This window comes from Poecilia mexicana, unplaced genomic scaffold, assembly GCF_051168715.1.
Source record: "Poecilia mexicana isolate PSO_F unplaced genomic scaffold, ASM5116871v1 scaffold_2, whole genome shotgun sequence".
NCBI lineage: Eukaryota > Metazoa > Chordata > Actinopteri > Cyprinodontiformes > Poeciliidae > Poecilia > Poecilia mexicana.
The window spans coordinates 12,465,116-12,485,946 of NW_028263371.1; the positions used below are offsets into that span (position 1 = coordinate 12,465,116).

General features: G+C 41.6%; 1 protein-coding gene and 1 non-coding gene across 2 annotated transcripts in view; both read right to left on the minus strand.

The window, feature by feature from the left end:
* Nucleotides 1-20,831, minus strand: part of sema5ba (sema domain, seven thrombospondin repeats (type 1 and type 1-like), transmembrane domain (TM) and short cytoplasmic domain, (semaphorin) 5Ba) — a 216,325-nt gene that overhangs the window by 150,845 nt on the left and 44,649 nt on the right. The gene's annotated exons all lie outside the window — the stretch shown is intronic.
* On the minus strand, nucleotides 8,561-8,633 carry trnav-cac (transfer RNA valine (anticodon CAC)). The gene has a single exon. It is a non-coding gene; the product is annotated as a tRNA-Val (tRNA).

Consider the following 20,831-nt stretch of genomic DNA (forward strand, 5'->3'; position numbering starts at 1 on the left):
AATAAATTCATGATTAGTGGATCATTGTTGGTTCAGAGCAGTTTTAAAATTTATTTAAAAAAAACTCAACCGTATGATCATAAGAACTCATCAAATTTCTGAAAACACCATGAAACAAGCAGAAGCAACACAAAGATGCACTAAAATAAAGAGACAGCAAGTTTTCATTTGATATGATTTTGCTCTAAAATGTTTGATGTTTTTATGTTTTTGCCTTTCTTTTGTTTTATATTATTAGAGATTTCCTTTGTTTCTGCAGTGCTTTCATGGGCTTTCATTGCCGTTGAAGTTCTCTGAAATTATACATTTATTTATTTTACCAAGAAATGTTATTAAGGCTTTAGCTTAAGTGGATTTTCGGTGATATGAGTTACTTCCTCTTCAGTCATTTTCATTTCTGTAAGCCGCCGTCTCGTCTTTGTTGGAAAGCATAAACCGTGACAGTGGCTTAGCGGAGGGGCAATCTCCATCTACTGCAAATGCTGCGAGAACTGCTGGAATATTATTTACAACTTCAGGGTTTTTTTTTCTTTCCTTTTTCTTTTAAGAACATCGAGCAGCAGCAAAACTCTTCCTTCCTTTCTCTGTTCTTGTCCTTTGACATTGAGCTGAGAAGGGAGCACTAATGAACCTTTCTGCTCCTCCATTGTTGCCTTCCTTCCCCAACTGATGGATCTGAATTGTAAATTCCCATCTCTACACTCCTCCTTTCCTTCCCCGAGCAGCTTTAATCACTGTGAAGCAGGAGAGGAACCCATGGGGATTAATGCACCATGAACACTTTGCATTTTTTTTTATTTTTTTTTTTTATCACCAGGTTTCGGTTATGTCCAGTTTTGTCTCTGCTGGGTTCTTCCTGAAAGCCGGAGAGCTTGGATAATCCACAGTGGGGCGAAGTGGGCGACGATGACTGGGTGATGATTTTTTTCCCCAAGCATGTCTCATTATTAATTCTATTACGGATGGCCTCCACACAAGCTGCCCCATTAGCCCGCTGAAGCACGGCGGACCCGAAGCTTAATTGACACCACGGCGCACATGGGAACGCCGGAGAAGGCGCGATCTGAGTGCATGACTGATCAACGCAAATGCCACCCCCGCCCTCTCCCGCGGGAGTCCCAATTTAAAGGAAGAAATCGAGCAAATGTTTGAATGCATATTCCGACAGGAAGGAAGAATCGCTGGCAGGAGGAGGGCGGGGTACGGAAGCCTCCTGCGAACTCCGGTCAGTTTCATATTCAGCTGTAACGAACAACGGGAGTGAGAGGCCGCTCTCGGTTTTCCAAGAGAATTACAGTTATCTTCGGTAATATTTAATTAGGAGAGAGCGTTTATGTGAGAGAGACGCATCACCACCAAGTTCTCTCACAGTAATGACAGTGAAACGTGCCAAAGTGATCAATTGCAGACAGGCTGATGACGAGCCAGTGCCAAACGTTTAAAGAGCTCTTTGTGTCTGAGTGTTGGGACGGCAGCGATGAATTCAGAGCTCTGGTCATTCAGACCCAACACACACACACACACGCTCACACACTTTATGTTGTTGTTGTCTTTCCTCTCTGAGGCTTTTATTGTTTTCATCCATCTGTGGTTAGAGGGGCGCCAAATTATAAGCCAATTAACATATAAAGTTATTTTGTCTTGTTTTTACAGCCACAAACTTCTATCTATTCCATTTGGATTTTATTTGATAAACCAATATAATATAACACAAAATTGTGAAGTGGGAGGAAAACGAATGAAGTAGCCCACTGTGACCTGAACAATGCACAAGACAGGACAGAGTCACGCAGAAGTTGCGAGAATTGTTGAGTCTTCGTTTGAAAGAAGAGAGAGCACAGGTGTGTGGTAAACGGTAGGAAATTAAAGCTCTAATGAGCAAAGAAATCCAATCGAAATTGTTAAGATGCTGCAAAAGACCAGAGGTAGGAGCTTCAACCTTTAGCCAGCAGCCTCCTCTGTCTGTCGCAATGGCCCAGTCAAAGTCGTGGCAGTGAAGCAAACTTCACCACCACGACCTTCAGGACACAAAAGAGTTTCTAGGTGAATTATCTATGTCTTTGTGGTGAAAACATCTAAAAACTAGACTCACAAGTTCCAATCATATTCTTGATTAAGCTTGAACAATTTATCTACAGAGGTAACGCATGAGCTTTTGTCTTTTTTTTCTGGTAAATACCGAATCATTCCACAATGACTGCAAAACATCACGTTTCCAAGGGAGGGAAAGGAGCATCTGGTACAATAAATGATGAGAGACTCTCAGGGAGTCACGCCTGATCCTTCTGCAGGTTGCTCTTACAGACAAGCACAGAGCAAAAATAATACACGTAATAAATATACAAATGGCATCCAAGCGATGTTATGGTGAAAAGCGATCCACTGGTTCATTTAGTTTCACTAAGTTGCGTTGTGATTCTTTTGCAGAAATTAGGCACAGCTTGGCTTTTTCTGTCCCACCTTTTTAACTTGTGAAGAGTGTTTTAAGCTGCCGCTGCTCTGATGTTGGAGCAGCGGCTCCAACATCAGAGCCGCGGCTCTGATGTTGGAGACGACTGCAGTTATTAGAGGCTGATCTGTACATACAGACTATGAGCAGGCCTGCTCTCTAGCAAAATCTCTCAAAGGTTGAATGTTGAATCAGTCTGAGGCCTTACACTCAAGCAGGCAGTGACAGCGATCCGAAGAAACCCTCACCAGATCTGCCTCTGAAAGGCTATGAAGGTTTCAGAGCGGCCTAGTCAAATTCTGCACTTGACGTCAACTGAGATGCCGGCATGTATGTTTTAACGAGTTTTAACATGCTTAATATTTCTCCTACAGCTATGTTTCCGATGAGTACACAACTGGAATTACGAAAGCAAATTTGCTAAGATGAAACGCGCCGATTTGGAAAACACTCCTGTTTCTCGATAAAAGTTTTTACGCTAGGAACAATCGAATGTAGTGGAAATACGTTTTTTCGCATCACATGAGTCATTTGGTCAACAATTGAACATTAAGACGGGAAAAGAGGAAGAAGACGACAGGAAGTGGTAGGAGGGTGATGCCGCAGCATGTTTTTTTTTTTTTTTATGACTTTTCGCATAAACAAACTTATTTACATCTGGTTTTAATTGCATTTTCTCATTTAATGAAAACACTACCATTACAAATTTGAAGGTGGGGTGGGAGGGGTTTCTACATTAGAGGAATATTGACAAAGTTTTGCACACGCTTGTAAAGACAGCACGGCTAATGTGGCCAAATTAAAACGAGGTTATAAAATACGTTTTGCCGTTTATCATAAGAAGATGGTTTTTGTTGCCCCAGTAGAGGAAACACCAGTGATTAGGTTTATGGGAAAGAGCCAGGCAAGTTTGAATACTTTGACATGAAGTCAGAGTTTGAAAGCAGCTTTTTTGGATTCACTTCAAAAAAATAAAATATCTCAAAGACACATTTAAGTGAAAGTAAACATAAGAAATCCATAAGGGGAGGAAACAGTTTTCTTCAGGGCAGCGGATGCTTTTCGCCATTCCTGCAGTTAATGTTTAAACACAACAAAGCTCCAAATGTACGGCCTTTCGTGCAGCGGCGGCGGCAGCAGTGGAGACCAACACAAATCTTGCGAGTAATAAAGTGCAGGTTTATTGCATTCTCGCGGCCTGATTCTCCAAGCTGTTGAAGTGTTCGGCGGGGCAGTCCGCAGCCTCATGGCGCTCAAAAAGTTACGCGGCGAGAGAGAGGAGGCGACAGCACAGAGCCGATGTGTCTGTCGCTGTTGATAACCAACTGCTGCGCCGAACCCACTTCAGACTGGGAGCCGAGGCTTGGCGAGACGGGCCACACAGGTGGCGCTCCATTAAAGATCCGCAATTACTCATTTATTCACGCTGATCCAGCGTGAATAAATGAGTAATTTGGAGCCGGCGCTGCCAGACGAACGGCCGAGAGGGAGTATTAAGACAGAAAGTGAGAGAGAGAGAGAGAGAGAGAGAGAGAATAAACGAATGCTGCTGTTCCCACCGAAGCCGTCTTATTGGATTTTTGTGGCCGGCATTCATCACTCCCAAACACTGTGCTACTTTTGAGATTGGCTGCAGAACTTCAATAAGAGCTGAGAGCGAAAACCGACAACACACAAGCACACAATCTGTCAGCGGCGCCTTTGTGCTTCCGAAGAAAGAATTTCAAGGGGGAGCATTAATTTTGTTGTGTAAGGCCATATAACAACAATTGAACAATGATTTTTCAGGACCACCCACATATTGCACGCAGAGTCACCATGTTCATAAAAACATACAGAAAATAAAAGATAAAAAAGGTTCTGTGTGAAACTGAAAGGGTCGTCACCAGTAGCTGATTGTCTAAGTGTGTGTGTGTGTGTGTGTGTGTGTGTGTGTGTGTGTGTGTGTGTTGCTCTCCAGAGGAGGATCAATTTTAGATGATCCATCACTCTGAATAGCAGCTCTTTGCTTCTTAACAAGTCTCCTCAGACACCGGGGGCAAAACGAAGGCAGCAGGTCAGCGGCGGCTCCGCCTCAGGAAAACACACAGACCGGCTCGTTTTCCTGTCGATTGCTCCGATCTGCGGCACAACAAGCGTCAGACTCATTTCCAGTCACAACACACAGATGCCTTGCTACCCCAGAGCAGCTCATTATTTTCACTCGCAGCAACATTTCTGATTAGCTCCTAAAATCGCTTCAAACAGCGGCATCCACCGAGCGCACTTGGCAAAGCGGCGAATTGGTCCATCTTCTGCTGACGTCTTCTCTCCTCACGTGCAGGTTTGCGTTCCATCAAAATTGTCTCAAATTTGCTGGTACAATGTTGCATGAAGCTACGAATCAATAGCATGATGGTAATAAGAATCGGAAATTAAAACGACTTGAACAAATTTCCTTTGAGAATCCTCGTTTATGACCTAAAGCATTGGTAGAGGGACTTCCTGTCAGTTTCCATTACTTTGGGTGTGCCTTTTCCATCACTTCTTTAACTCACAAAGACTTACCAAATAACAATGTACAATGTAATGAAATCACATTTCCTTGGTCCAGTGGATACTGATGAAGAAGACTTTCCCTTCAGCAGGTGGGAGACAAAAGACGTTGAGATAAGCGGGGGCGTCCGTCTCACCTCTCGACGCACAAATCGCTGGATGAGTTGGCTAAGAAAATGGACGAACCCGCCTCTCTGTCAGTGTCTTGTCTCTATGGTAACCAGCTGTTGGCTGTTGCACCAGCAGACAGGGAGGTCGGAGGGGGCGGTAGCTGCTTCACGTTGCTATGGAGACAGCCAAAAACAAAAACAAAGCAGTCTATTTGTGAGTTTACCTAATGCGTGCTTACCAAGGCATAAGCAGGAAAAAAAGCAGTCAACTCAGCAGGTCAACTCTAACCCATTGACCGGCTTCTGTCGCCAAGCGACCCCGTTCTGTGCGTCCTCTCTCCGTCGGCTGGCTGCCTCTACAGCATGATGCTCGTAACAGGAAATGTTTTTCATACCTTATTGATGAATCATCAATAAGACCTCTTTAATACAGTAGCAGAAAAAACTTTGCTTTCCACACACAAAAAAACCCCTGTTGGTAGTCTTTGTTATCAGCCTCCATTAAGTCTCCATGGTAACCAAATGCTGCACAGGTCCCAGTCCCTATTGTCAATAAATGTTCCCATTATCCACGAAACGTCGTTGGTGATCCTTTCTCGATTTTCAGATTCTTGTTTCAGGATTTCTCCCTTTGTCCTCACTTTAGTCATTTGAATTCTACCAATACCGCACGCTGTGCAGCAGCCCGTGGCATTTCCACCTGACACGTTAACTTTTGGGACGACGAGCAGAGCCACACTTCCTACAAACCATGACGTGTCCAACGATCCGACCAGACAATATTCTCTCAATATTTCACTGAACTGTCCAAATCTTGAGCAGTAAACTCCAAATAACCGTCAAGAGACCGTTTTTTTTTTTTTTTTTTTTTTTTCAGCAGTGGAGTTTTACGCAATAAGTGTCCGCAGAGGCTGCTGCTATTTGCAGGTTTTTCTGAAGTTTTATGAGAGCTCCTCGACTGTTGGACAACTCTTAATTCAGGAAACGGCGTTCTTCTGAACTCATTCTTCAAACAATACCATGGCAAAAAAGAGCATAGAGGAACGGTACCAAAAAAACACACAAGAATCCCAACCATGAATACATTTTGCTCTGTTCTCTATATGTTGTTGAAAAGTATTTTTATTTTCCTTTGGTTTAATGCATGGGGAAAAAAAGAAACTGAGACCCATTTTATTCCAATAACCTTTGACCACAATCCTCTGGCAAACGAGGAACTCAGAGTTACCAGCAAATAAGACTGAGCAAGTCAAGAAGAAACAGTCCAAATAGGAGCTCTGAAAGATATATTGCATATTTATTACCTTCCGTCACATCTTCGGTACACAAAAACAAACTACTCAGATGGATACTGCTCGCAAAAGAAAAGCAAATTTTGAAGACATCATATCAGCAACAACCCCAGACAGAGAATATAATTATATCATCTCCTCAGATCTCGTGTGCCTCTTAGTTTGACAGTATTTGTTGTCAAATTTGACAGGAGCCACAATGCAGACACATCCTGTTCCTGTAAACTCGGCATCTGAATTAATCTCATGAGATCTTGAGGCAACGAGACAGCCATGAATATGACTGTCAACACATATGAGCTCACCCATTTCTTTCTTTTTCCCCCTTCTTTTTTCTTTTTGCCAGCCGGGGCGCTGGTCTTGGGAGAGTGGTTTCTAAATTATTTAGCATAAATGTTTACTCATGTTGTCCTGAGCTCACTTCTTTCCAAACATCAGGTTTTGCTGTAGGGAATGCTGCCGCTCTGTCCTGTTCATCGTTCATGAACCAGGGGAGCACACTCAGATCAGACGTGGCAACATGAGGCGCAACTCATCCCCAACACATATTTATAAATTTTGAAGAAAATTCAAAGACTAATTCTTCTTTTCAAACTACCCTGAGCTCAGTCGGACTGGATGCAGAGAATTTATGAATACCTTTAAGTTCTCCTTCCAGTTCTCAAATGGACGTTGAATGGGCCGTTTAGAAGATTAGAAGACATGGATGTTTCTTACAATGGCAGCACCACAGGCATCTTTAGTTTTCTTTGTGTTTTTTTGTGTTAGTGATGCACTGATCTTGTTTTTGATGATTTTTTAAAGTTCAAGGTTTCTGTTTTTTCATATGTGTTGGGTTTTTGTGTTGTCTTCATTTGTAAACTCTGTACTGATGATTTATGCCCGATGCCAGTGACATATGTTACCACAACCAGCATCGTGCACAGGTATCGTCTGTTCAGCTCAGTCTGCAGTGATTTTGACATGCAGGACAACAAGTTTAGTTGTCTCATCTGACAACACCACCTTCCTCTACATCAGGGGTGTCAAACTCAATTTCACCCAGGGCCACTTCAGCATATTGGCCCCCCTCAATGGGCCACATTGACAGTATAAATCAGGAGTGCATCCCTGCTAAAACACACCCCAGACAAAAGGTTGACTTCCCTCATTCAGTTCTGTAGAGGCTTATAATGAGTCAATGGTCCAGGTGTGTTAGAGAAGGAATCCATCTAAAGCTGCAGATGGTAGCTCTGGAAAACTAGACTTGGGCACCCCCAGCATAAATGTATAAATATACAATGTTAAAAATAAATTAATCGCCTCATATTGTTAAATAACTGATTTTATGTATTGAAGTTTTAAATATTACATTTGAGTTTCCATGGATGTAAAATTACTGCTCAGTTTAAAAATTACAATATTTAAATCAGTGTTTAAAGGTGAGCAAGCAAATAATAAAAACAAGTCACATGGGCAGACATTATAGACTTTGCGCAAAGATTTAGTCTCAGAGGCAACTGAAACCAATTAATTAAAAACATTCCTTTCTGAATATCAGACAGCGTGTACGTAGCTGACAGCGTGTTGAAGAGTTACGGACCGGACGCTTTGGAGCGTCTGGTTAGGAAGCGCATTACAAACCTTTGGTTGAAATATAGTTTGTAGTCAATTCATGCTCAAAACCTATTTTAAGTCAATCATCAGCCTATAAAATGCTGGGGGGCCACATGTGGCCCCCCAGCATGTTTGAGCACGGTGCATGTGTCAAACATGGTGTAATGCATGTTTGACACATGTGCATTACACCATAGAACTGCCAATTGGTAATTGAAGTAAAGTAGCTTTGATTTCAAAGAAGCCGATTGGCAAATGAACCATCACAAAAGAGGAAGGCTCTTATTGTCTCACTGCACCCCAAGAGATGTATAATCTACAAAAACCATTTCTGTCTGGTTTTGAACCAGAGACCTTTTGCATGTAAAGCAAACATGATAACCACTACACTACAGGAACTGAACTTCTCTGCTTTGTTTCAGTTTGAGGTTCCAAAGTTGATGATGTGAGATGCAACGCATGAAAATTTCAACTGAGGTTTGCACTCAGATGCCTGGATTCAGAGTACAGACCATGACACCACAGAACCCTTGTTGGCCTTTAGTAAACACCTGTGATGAATAGAACATGGAAAAATCTGTTTCTGTCTGGTTTCGAACCAGAGACCTTTTGCGTGTGAAGCAAACGTGATAACCACTACACTACAGAAACTCAGCTCTTTGCAGTGTTCCTGGTAGATGATCCACATTTTGTTAGAGACTAATGTCAACGATGGGCATGGAACAATGTCAAATACTTACAGATCCTCTCAGAGAGCACAGTAACTTGGTGAACAAACTGTCAGACTTATACTTGTGTCTAATTTCACATTACAGTCCATAAACTAAGCCTGAGATCAAAAAAATGTATTGAAAATGTCATTAGCAGAGACAAATGGTTCTACAGAGACTTGGCTAAATGGCTAAAAAATAAAATTAACACATTAAAATAAAAAAAAATATCTCTGAAATACAATCAAGACTTGAAAATTAAAAATGGTTCAAAAATAATAACACTTCAAAATACAAAATCTCTGGAAAATAAAATATTATCTATGTTGTTTTGAAAAACATTAGAATATAAGCACTTTTACCAAATCTTCATTGTGGTAAGATAATGTAAGTTCTTCTTAAATCCATGGAAACTCAACAGTTTGTAAGGTAGGTGAGTTAGCTCAGCAGGTTAGAGCACGGTGCTGGTAATGCTGAGGTCGTCGGTTCAAACCCCGTATGGGGCAATTCATATCTAAGGTCCTTCAGACAATCAATACTTCAAAATAAATAAGGGTTCAAAAATAAAATCAACACTTTACAATTAAAAAAGGTTCAAAAATAAAATCTACAATAAATAAGGTTTCAAAAATAAAATCAACACTTTACAATTAAAAAATGGTTCAAAAATAAAATCAACACTACAATAAATAAGGTTTCAAAAATAAAATCAACACTTTACAATTAAAAATGGTTCAAAAATAAAATTAACACTTTACAATAAAAAAAAAATGGTTCAAAAATAAAATCAACACTTTACAATTAAAAAATGGTTCAAAAATAAAATCAACAGTTCAAAATGTAAATGGTAACTGTTTCTGTCTGTTCTGTCCATAAACTAAGCCTGGGATACAAAAAATGTATTGAAGATGTCATTAGCAGAGACAAATGGTTCAGAGTCCAGAACACCCAGGAGAGCGGCGTTCTGGAGGACAGTGACACTATTTAAGTGAAGAAGCTCAATTTAATTTATTAAGTTATTGGGGCCTCAGTCAGTGGTTTTTGTCACTATGAGTAAATGTAGATACATTTATCTGCTTAATCTGTAATGGGATCTGGATTCACAGCGAATATTAACTAAACCGCATAAAATGCGGCTAAATAGCCGATGTTAATATGATTGTAATTTCACGGATAAAAATAGTACATGACCGATTTTTTTAATGTTGTCGGTCAAGATAAGGATAACAAAAAAAGTCTAGCTCGACCTGCCGCCCTGACACCAACTCACACATCTTCATTCACAGTCTTACTTGTAAATCGATTTTTCTTTTCTTGGACGTTTTGATGTTAGCTTGTCGATGTCTCAGTTTTATTCGCTGGGAAAATCAATAAGCAGCTTGAGGTGACTCTGCTGCTCTCTAGTGGCGAGAAGCCGTAATGTTGGCTGGTAACAATCGGAATGCATTGTGGGAGATGTAGTTTGTAGTCAATTCGTGCTCAAAACCTATTTTAAATCAATCATGGGCCTATAAAATACTGGTGGGGCCACATAAAATGACATGGCGGGCCACATGTGGCCCGCGGGCCTTGAGTTTGACACATGTGCTCTACATGCTCGCTGTTCCCCCTTTTCATTACTTGTGGATATTGTCTTTTGATACTGCATTTAATAAGAACTTCATTCCTGCCACTTTCTGCAAAGGCCTTGTTTTTTTTTGTTTTTTTTTTTACATTTAAAAAGTTTTAAGATATATTTCTATTCCCTTCCACCTCACAATTATGCACAAAGTGATTACACCTTTGAGGAAAACAAAACCCGTATCTTTCCTTGAAACATCCAAATACTCAGAATAAAAGCTCTGACCCAGCTGCTAACCTCTGTGCAGCCTTTACCCATCAGCAAATAATCCTTTTAAAGGTTGTCAGCTGATAATTATTTGTTTACTTCCGAGACTTAAATAGGGAAGTGGGATGAAGTTGAAAGAAAAAAAGAAAAAAGAAAAAGCCGAAGTGTATGATTCGGCTTGTTTTGTGATGCTCCGATCTCCCTGACGGCGAGCCGTGCTAAGCTTTAGTATCACTTTGTTTTCAAAGACTGATCACAGAGCGGTAAGCGAAGAGGCATCCAGCTCATAACAAAAGAGACACGAGATCCTCGCTCGAAGCTTCTAGCGAGGCCCGTTGCTTTGCGAAGCACGCGGCCGTAATGAAATCCATTGTGCTGTAATTAGGGGAAAAAAAAGAAGAAAAAAATACATCTTGTATCCTGATTTAATTGCTATGTGGTCTCACAACACAGTTTCTCATTACGGTCTTCTTGATGCATGACCCAGGCATAATGCCAGGAAATTTGGTGATTAATATGAAAACAGGACTGATCAATGGCGGTATTGTTCGCGGCCCCGGCGCACGGCGGCAACCTACAAAAGCTACGCATAAATAGCGGCTGAAGCACTGGAGGAAACGCGTCGCGTCGCCATTTTTGATACGGCGAATCAGGAAAAGAAATTAACCTCTTTTCTTGATGTATCACAACGATTCCTTCATTCCAGTTTTCTTTTCCCATTAGTTCTGCAAATGAGCTTTCTGATTGAGCGAAGCCGTAAGTTGTGGGCTGCAACAGGGAAATCTCCATCACGCACTTCTAAAACACAATCAGTGAACAGCATGGCTAAGTTCGACCATCTGTTATCCAATGCAACAAGTGCTGCTGGAGTAATCTTGTTTTTTCTTTTCTTACTCTTTTTGACATGCGTTTGCTCGCCAACTCTCAGATTTGGTAACGCGAACCTCTGACTTTTTGTCTTTAAATCCCGTCCTTCGGTTCTGAGTTGAAACATCGGATGAAAGCGAGACTGAAGGACAGGAAATGTATGAAAACAGAATGTAATCTCCTCAGCCCCAAAGCTCATAGCAATTAGCTCTGTGAAGACTTTTAATTCTGTCAAAAGAGAAGGTCGTTTTGTTTAATAGACATAATCCCACTTTGAAACATCGACTGAGGGTGAAAGACTGGGGGAAAAGAGATCATTTTATGCACATTTTGCATTTAAATACACTTGAACGACACAAAAAATATGTTGAATAATGAAGTGGTATGTCCATGATAACTAGAAAACAGACTGTTTTATGCTTTGGCTCCCTGGTGCCAACACCTGCACACTATTTGTTTATACATTGCAGTAAAAAAAGCTTTGCTGGCCATCTGGAGCCCACCCAAAGTGTATGTCTTCATCCCACAACTCTGTCTGGTTTGGTTTCCCTGCGTCCTCAGACGTTATGCTCGACTGCAGTGCCACTATTTATTCATTTAAATTCCACCTCTTTACAATGCTCACAGTGTCTTTCAAACTTTACTTAGAAATCCTTCCTGGGATATGAATATGATGGAGGTTTACCAATCATACAAGGAAACCATTCAAGTTAGTTTATTGCGTGTTGATTTTAAATTAATTTGCCCACATTTAGCGTCGACGCAAAGAAGACAACAATCCACATGCCACATGCAAAAAGTACAGTAAAAATGGTAGAGGAGGTAATAAACCTGCCCACAGCTTAGTGGTAAAAAAGTACAGGAAGCAGTCGCACCTTGGGATCCATAAGTTTCCATAGCAACCATTAAGACTCCCACATACTCAGGCGGGCGATACGGTTGAGTTTTTATTGTCAAGCAAACAGATTTTCTATATTTCTCAAAACAAATTCCTTCAGTTCCCACAATCCTGAAGGATACTAGCAGGTTTGATGATCTATTTGGGAGACTAATCGTGTTTCCTGTGCACCAGGGAAGCTACCACACAAGTTAAGTGAGACACAAAGATTAGCAGTCACGCTGCATGTCTTTACGACTCTCAGCTCAGGGTTGCATACAAAACGGCTCACTGTGAACATTTCCAGCCGAGCAGTTTATCTGCACGACACTGGTACGCAGCGGTAAAAATGTATCTTTGTCTGGTGTCATGTCTGGTGGACGTCCATACTGAGTCCGCCTTGAGTATGCACTGATCTTCGCACAGTGAAGTACGACCAAGTAAATAGGAGCCTTTAGTCTCTACCGACATGCTAACCTTCCTGTCCTACCATTGTTAAAGGTCCCAGGCCTTTAACTGGGGCAGTCAGACTCTTTTGCAACTGCCACTGTAGGTGGGTCTGAGAGTAAGTTTGATTATCTGGGAGATCAAGCTGTGTCCACAGTTAAGCACAGTACGGTGGAGGATCCACAATGCTGTGGGCCTGCTTCCTTTCTAAATGCCCTGGGAACCCATTTTTGAAATTACATGAACCCAGTGAAGGTTTGTGTCTAATACATTTAAACTGAAATTTATGTTGCCCCTGACAAATAATTATGAGCCATTACTGGATCTTTCAACTGGAAGATGACTCAAGAGACACAACGGCCACATCAATACAAAAAATGGTTCAGAAATGGACCGAATCGCCCTTCTTCCTTTTTCTACTCAAGTCCTCATATTTTAATCCTGTGGAAAACTTGTGAGGTGAGCTGAAGAGAAGACGGGATGAGAGAAAATGCAAAGATTAAAGGTCAAAGATCACTGTCTTTTTATGCTAACCCATGAAATGTCACAGGTGAAACTAATTGTTGGAAAAAAGGGGATGACTCCACGAGTACCAATAAGTTTGGCCCGTCTGAGTTTGTTCCGATGTGAAAACATTTGCTAAATTAAAGGTTTAATTTCTTTCAAACATCTTCAGTGTCTGTGTATGCTCCTGTAGTGAAAGATGACTTCCTTTTAGAGCTAGTTTTGGTTAGCTTGCAGCACCGACGCTGCTGTGTATCTCTGCGTCTGAAACACTGATGACTCGGTGCGTCTGTCCATGTTCCAATGACGTTTCCTGACCGATGGAACCAAACGGCAACTGAATCGGCCATTTTTGAGGCTAAACTCATGACTGGCTTCGTTCTGAAGCTTTAGCGATTCATATGCAAGCCAAAGCTGTCCTAAAAATGCAGGAAAAGTTATTAAAACCTGTCTGCCATTATGAATAATTTATGTTTTTGTGTTTTTTTTAAGATGTTATGATGATATATCACACTTCGTTACGCTCACGGCCACATGTGGTTTTTACACGATAGCCCCATCCAGTGACTAATAGCACAGCTGACACACTAATCTGAACTCCGGCGTATTAGAGGTCTTTGATTAAAAATGGATTGAACCATTAACAAGGTGTCTCCTGCAGAAGTGAAATTGATTTGGCTCGGCGCTGGAGCTCCCGGAAGTTCTCGACAGGCTGAGTAAACTCATACATCCATAATTCAATCCTTTCTCCAGCTGCCCTCTTCATCCATGTGGAGTGGCACAGCGCGACGTGATAAATTCAGTCAAGAAGAAGAAAAAACAGAGAATAAAAACCCCAAAAAGAACAGTTGCAGCGGTCAATAAATATTTGCTGGCGTGGAACGCACATCGGGGGTTGTTTTGACTGGCAGCCGTCATTATTTCAGAGCGTTATAAATGCCTTTCATCTCTTTTTCTCCTGGCCGTTTCAAATCTGAGTGTGCTCCAAACGCTTCTGTGATGGAAACGGATAATGAGCTTTCCCAGCGGCCTTAATAAAACCTATTGTCCAACCAAGTAGGAAAGGATGCGAAAAAGGGGGAACTGATTGATTGTGTTGCCGGGGTGAAGGAATCGCTGTTTTTTTTTTTCTTTCTTTCTTTTAGGCAATTCCTTGTTTCCTCCTTGATACAGACGGTGATTTATTTCGACAGCTAAATCATTGAGCTTTATTTGATTCCGATGAAAAGTCTTTGTCAAGATCTCACCACAAGTGGCAAGAGAGACAGATACAAGCAGAGGGAGAGGAAGAGAGGAAGAGAGAGAGAGATGAGTGGTAAAAATAAAGAGCAGCAATAGGAAGATGGCAATTAGGAATGCACACAGGAATAAACATGTGAAAGCTGGAGCTGAGAGTCGCCCCGAGTGAGCCGCTGGCTGAGAGCCTGGTGGGCTGGATGTGACCCCTCAGAGGAGGAGAGAGAGAGCACACGGCCACGTCTATAATTAGAAAGACACACTGCGCCTCTAATCCTCACCGACCGATTAGACAGCAAACAGCAGGTTTACAGCCAGGAGTCGCTCATGTGAGAGAGGGAAAGTCGCGGCGAGCGCGGTTTTCCGCCGAGTTGGAAACCTCACCCCAAACAATTAGGGCTGAAGTCGTTTTGAACCTGAAGTCGGCCGGGGAGTTCGAACGGGATTTGGGAGATGCCGACACACAAAACGTGGATTTATGTGAGAGAAAAACACAAACACCGGGCAGCGACAAGGCGCATGTGAAGCATACATACTGTGATGAATCTTTTGGAACAATTTCTTTATAGTACATATAATTAATGATTAGCAGTGATGTGCCGATGAGGCATTTGTAGCCAATTTCTGAACCGTGGTTGTTGTAAAGCTTTTGGCCTGCCAACACAGATTTTAGGCAATTTCACCGTCAGAACTGTAGCAGCAGAAATGCTGGAAAAGGACATTTTGAACGTGTTAATTAGTGGTCAGATAAAATTGGAGTGGAGGGAAAGTCTCACAATCTGTGTGTGTGTGTGTGTGTGTGTGTGTACGAAAATATACATCTTAAAACAATCTTATATGATTTAAAGACAAAGAAAAAATGGCTACAGAGTTGATATTTCAAATTACCTTCTGCATTTTAAGCAGTTAGCAATAAGTAGACAACAGGCTCTGTGTGTGAAGAGCTGAATCCTAAATCTGATTTCTAGATGACTGCCAACATTTACAAATCCACCATCTTCCATGACTGATACCTTCAACGTTTCAAATACTAAAAGAGAGTAACTTTGCAGCAATACCTTCAGGACCCAATGGGCTGAACAAATTGATGTCTTATGGCAATCAGATCTGGGAAGAGGCGGGCCGTGGAAGACGTGGAGTTTTGTCACATTGTTTCATATTTTGAAAGTTGAACACACAGAGGAACGACTGGTCACGAATTCAGAGGAGGAAACAATGATTGACGAGCTGGAACGTCTCATTTCATTTTCCAATGTTATTGACCCGACAAAAAAAAACGAACAGAAGTTGCTGGGACATTCGCCCGCTTCGTCGGACCAGAACCAAGCCAGAGGGAGTTCAGTGTTTTGGTCCAACAAAACAAGCCAAATGCTCCTCATAACTATCCATCTTGCTTTCCGGCTGAAAAACTGCTCCAAGTTGAGTAGTTGGCGTTGCTTTCCGTAAAAACAAACGTGGCCATGAAATTCTGACCAATCGCACAACAGTTTCACATGTAGCGGGGGGGGTGAAAAGTTTCGGGGAGCGCGGGTTGTAACAAGATCGGACAAACGACAAGAGGCCGAGAACAAAACGGTGCAATTTCATCACAATTTTCATTTTCATCACGACGACGATGGCCGGTTTCGGCACATGGGCCCGACCGCGCAGAGAACTGAAGTGTTTTTGGGCAGGTCTCAAACATTCATGGATCTGAACCGTTCCCAGACACAACATCAGAACAAACGTGTTCCCCCAACACCGCTTAACAGGCACCTCTCCGCTTCAGAAAACTGTCAGACGAACAGGGAGAAAGCGTGGCGAGAGGGTTTGATGAGACGTATAGCCGATACTCAGCAGGGCTTTAAATAAATATGCAACAGATCTTCCTTCTAACTGCTGCCATCTGCATATTTATATCTCGCGTCAGTCAGGACCAGGGTATTTAAAGCAGTACACAGCAAGCAGCCCTCTGCCAACCAGACAACATTTCAACGTAGCCATCGCCGTCAATATGCAGAAAACACATACGTGTTCATTAGCCCGTATTTGCAGCATAAACCTTTGAAGTTTCTACTGTGGAAATTCAAAATTCTTTTGAATTTTCTGATGGTACAATTATTTTCTATATCTGCAAATATTTGACTTTTTTTCCCAACAATTTATCATCATTGCTGAGTCCTAAGCTGCGACTAAAATCATATGTAGAAACACTGATTTCCACACTTTCCTTTCACAATCTGTTTTAAAACCTCCTTATTTCACATTCAGCCTGTAGCGGGAGTATTTTATTTTTTATTTTTTCACAGTTTCTGTCAAACAGTGGAAAAAGGGGGGTTCTATCTTTTCAGAAAGTGTATGTAAATATTTGGCTTCAACTGTACCCGGCATAAACTGCAGCTCAATCAACAGAGCTCTCCGCAAGAAAAACAAATACCCTCTACGGCCCGAATGAAAGACAACCTGTCAAAATGCGTCAGATATTCAGAAGTAAAGCCCGGCAAGCGTATAAACAGAAGCAGGATTTATTCGTTATCAAGGCTTCCTCCCCTTTTAGTCTGGCAGCAGCGGTACTCAGGTCTGCAGAAGACAGCTAATCATTAGCCAGTTAGGCTCCATTATGGCCTGGGATCCAAGCCTGGTGATAAAGAACCAAAGGACCGGGGGCTCGCTGCTTAATGATCCAAAGATCAGTGCGAGATTTACAGGCTCGGGGTTTCTGCCGCGGCCGCGCTGGACAAAAGCCTCCTGCCTTTCCTTTCATCCACTCCAGCAGCGGGGACCGACTTCATAAAAAACAGGAAACAATGTTGGAAAAGTAATGAAATCTCCCTCCTCCCTATCGCGGATGGAGAAATAAAATGAAGGCGACATCAATCCCTGAAGTAAAGCTCCCAGTTGATTCGATGATAAATAAAAGGCGACGTGCCAAGAACAAGTATTTCGCACGCTAGGAGTTTTTACTGGGTTTTCAGCAGCTTTCCGCTTTGGTTTTCCTCTCTTGCGTTTGACGTTATAGATCGCATTCCTCTTGGAAGTTCTAGATACTCTGTGAAAACTGTATTTAACGCTTTCATGTCAAGTGGATCCACTCCTGATGTCTCTATAGGCTGAAAGGCAACTACAATTACTCAGGCAATGTCAAGTTTTGGATTTGAGAATAAGGGAAATTGTTGCCGTCTGGTGCAGTCAGAGGGCGGGGAGGTAGAAACTAAGAGAGGGGGGTGAGAGAGGTGTAATATAGGATATTTATGGGAAAATACTAATTCGGGGGCAAAGGGTGTAAAGAAATGGTAGTTTCAGTAGACTTGACAGGTGTGCCTGAAAAATTTAAAAAATCAAAAAATTATCTGGCCCGATCAGGCCTGACTAATAAACTTTAATTATAGGTTCAAGCCCGAGGTACAGCCTACATAATATTTTACTAATTTTGGTTTAGACCGTAGTTTGAGTTGGCCGTGTATAAATTCCCATTTTTAGCTTTTGCTCAGCGTCTTCCAGCTCCGTTTTGTAGCTTGTTGTAACAGCAGGGTGAGCGTCAGGTGCAAATCGTCTGGGATGTTGTGACTGATGGGAGCGGACCGGGGCGCATCTTAGAGTCTAGTGAACATCTGCACCTTTCCTCTTGTCGTCGAAAGGGTAAGCTGCCTTACTCATCTGTTTACGTTATGATAAGTAGATCGACTTCATGTGGCGCATTCTTGTTACAAACGGTAACAGTTTGATCAACATTTCAGTGCAAAATTTAACAAACACATCAGGATGACAGGACTCCCCCTCCCTCTTTCAGGCAGTTGCCTAGACAAACTGGTCTGTTAACATTTGTCAGAGCTCAAGGCAGCTCTCTCTTTGCTTTATGTGACCTGTAAGTGAGAACAGAAGTGGCACGGCTAATCAGATTCTCGCGACCCAGGACAGACAGGTGTGTGTGGGTACTCGCTCCGCCGAGCAGCCACCACACCGGGCGGTCGAAACTCGCTGATGGTGGATTCTGGTCTGTGCAAATTCAGGGCCCTGTTACACAGGGTTTCCTCATCTGCTTTGCATATAGATGGTACAGTAGTGGGGTTGACATGCTTCAGTGGTTTGGAAACTTTCTTTTTTTTTTTTGCAGAATTTGCACATAAGTACGCTTTCGTCAAGGCTTCCGTCAGATAGTTTGTTTTTGTAATGAAATTTGTCTTCCATCATCCCTACCAACACTCTATCATAGACTAATTGGACCAACAAGTCTACAAAAAAAACCCAAAACAAAGACAGAAACTAAAGGTAGTAACACCGAGATGCGATCAGCAACAGACTGACTTCTAGAGCAGAGAGCCTGACTAACTGACCAACTACTATCAGCCTGTTACATTTGTGACACCATACAAAGAGCAGAATGGCAAAAAGAGCAAATATTCTGAGAAATGGTTGAAAATTTCATCCGATGTGTTTATGTTTTTATTTCTTCGCTTTGGCTGTTATAACCAATATATTCTATTTGCTTTAAAAACGCAACAAGTAAGAGTATCTTAGATTTATTTTTCTTTCCTAAATCTTTTGGAAATGAGTAATTCCTCAAACCGTGAATTACTCCAGTTGTAATTCATGAGCTTTGCCTTCAATCCAAAAAGTTGGGAGTAGTTAAACATTAACAAAGGTGGAGGACCTCTATATAGAGCCAAAGGGAGCTTAGATGTTTCCTAAATCTCTATGGATACCTTAATACAAACTCTTCTAAGGAGATGTCGTTAGCCTAGTCAGGATTCTCCATGTTGGCTTAGGTCAAAAACAACTTATAAGACCGGTTCTTAATTTTTGCTAGATCAAATTAGACTAGTCTCTCTTCCCACCTCAGACACATAAATGCATTTTGTAGGTATTAGAAAGCCAGAGCAGACAATCCAAGCCATTTCTGTTCACTTTCACTTGCATTTAACCTGAAGTAGAATTCACAAATAGCAGTGAAAATCTAAAACATTAACTCATCTTTCTTTATAAAATATTGGACTTCTACAAGAGCTCTGTCACTTAGGGATTCTAGAAAGTCCTAATACAAAAGGAAAACAACAGCCTTTTTTATTCAAATAGATTTTGTAAAGTCCACAGAGGTACAAACAAGGAAGGGGGGGGAAGAGGAAACAACTTGCTTCAATGACTTTTTCAGGAGTTCATTACTCACACCTTAAAGCAAGGCAAGAGGTGTTGGATCCGAAGAAAAACAGGTTTTGTAGCAATACACAAATGTGGTTCTTGCACTTTTACTCCCATGCAAAGTAAAAGACATATGATACAGAACATTCTGATTATAACACAAGCAAAATACATTGGTCATATTAGCATAACGCCATCTCCAAAATGTGCAGACGGTGTTACATGATATTAGAAAAATAAAAACCTTAGTTCAGAGTTACAGAACACAACCCGGCATTTGGAAAAAAATGCTACATTTTTTTTGCTTTTTTTTTTTGCAAATGGAAATAAGAAGTGACAGGCTAATCCTTTTAGCACTGAAAGGTAGCCATGAATCATTGGTTGTTTCTGGAACAAATCAAATCCTTGTTGGTTTAACGCCTTTTAAAATGCAGGACGAAGCCGGACTGTTTTGCATTCCACAGCCTGCTTTTCGTCGGCCCGCCGTGTAAATTTGACATGAAGATAAGTGGGACAAAGATGTTTTTTTTTTCCCTCCTTCTTTTTGCTCTCATTCCTGCCGGAGAGACTCTGCAGTTGCAGGAGTCCCATCTTGCGGTAATTCACAGAAAATTGAGCACACTTACGCAATATTGGAAGAGAATGGTCACTGGGTACATAGAAAAGAAAAGCTGTGGGAGTTTCATTCATTTATTCGTGTATTTAGTTAAGATTTTTGGAATAACCCCTAAACCTTTTCTTATTATGGCAACAAACCCAATAAATTTCTAATTAGCAGAGGGAATGCAACCATTTCGTTCAGGTATGTTGGAGCAGGAATGAAGATAAACGTTCCAGGCCAGCAGCTCTCTAGGACTCGGACTAGGGCATCCCGGCGCACATTGTGCTGGAGTGACCCGGTCCAGAGCTGAAGTCAGACGACGATCTGTGGAAACACCTGAAGACTGATGTTTGGAGACGGTTTGCATCCAGCCTGACTGAGCCTGAGTTGTTTTGTAAAGGAGAATACGCCAAAAAAGAAAAGAAAAGAAATCGCATATGCAAAGTTGCCCAGTGTAATTGAACTGAAAGGACTGATTCAGTGGCGCCGAATCACAAATGCTTTTCAAATGTAATTTGCAAAGATTACATTTTACAGTATTTTGTGCTGTTCTAGCAAATGCAGCCTCACTAAAATACACTAGTTTGATAGAACATCAAAATGTCCAAAGTATACGAATACTTTGGCAAAACGAAACATAAGCCGTGAAATATCCATGAGGGTC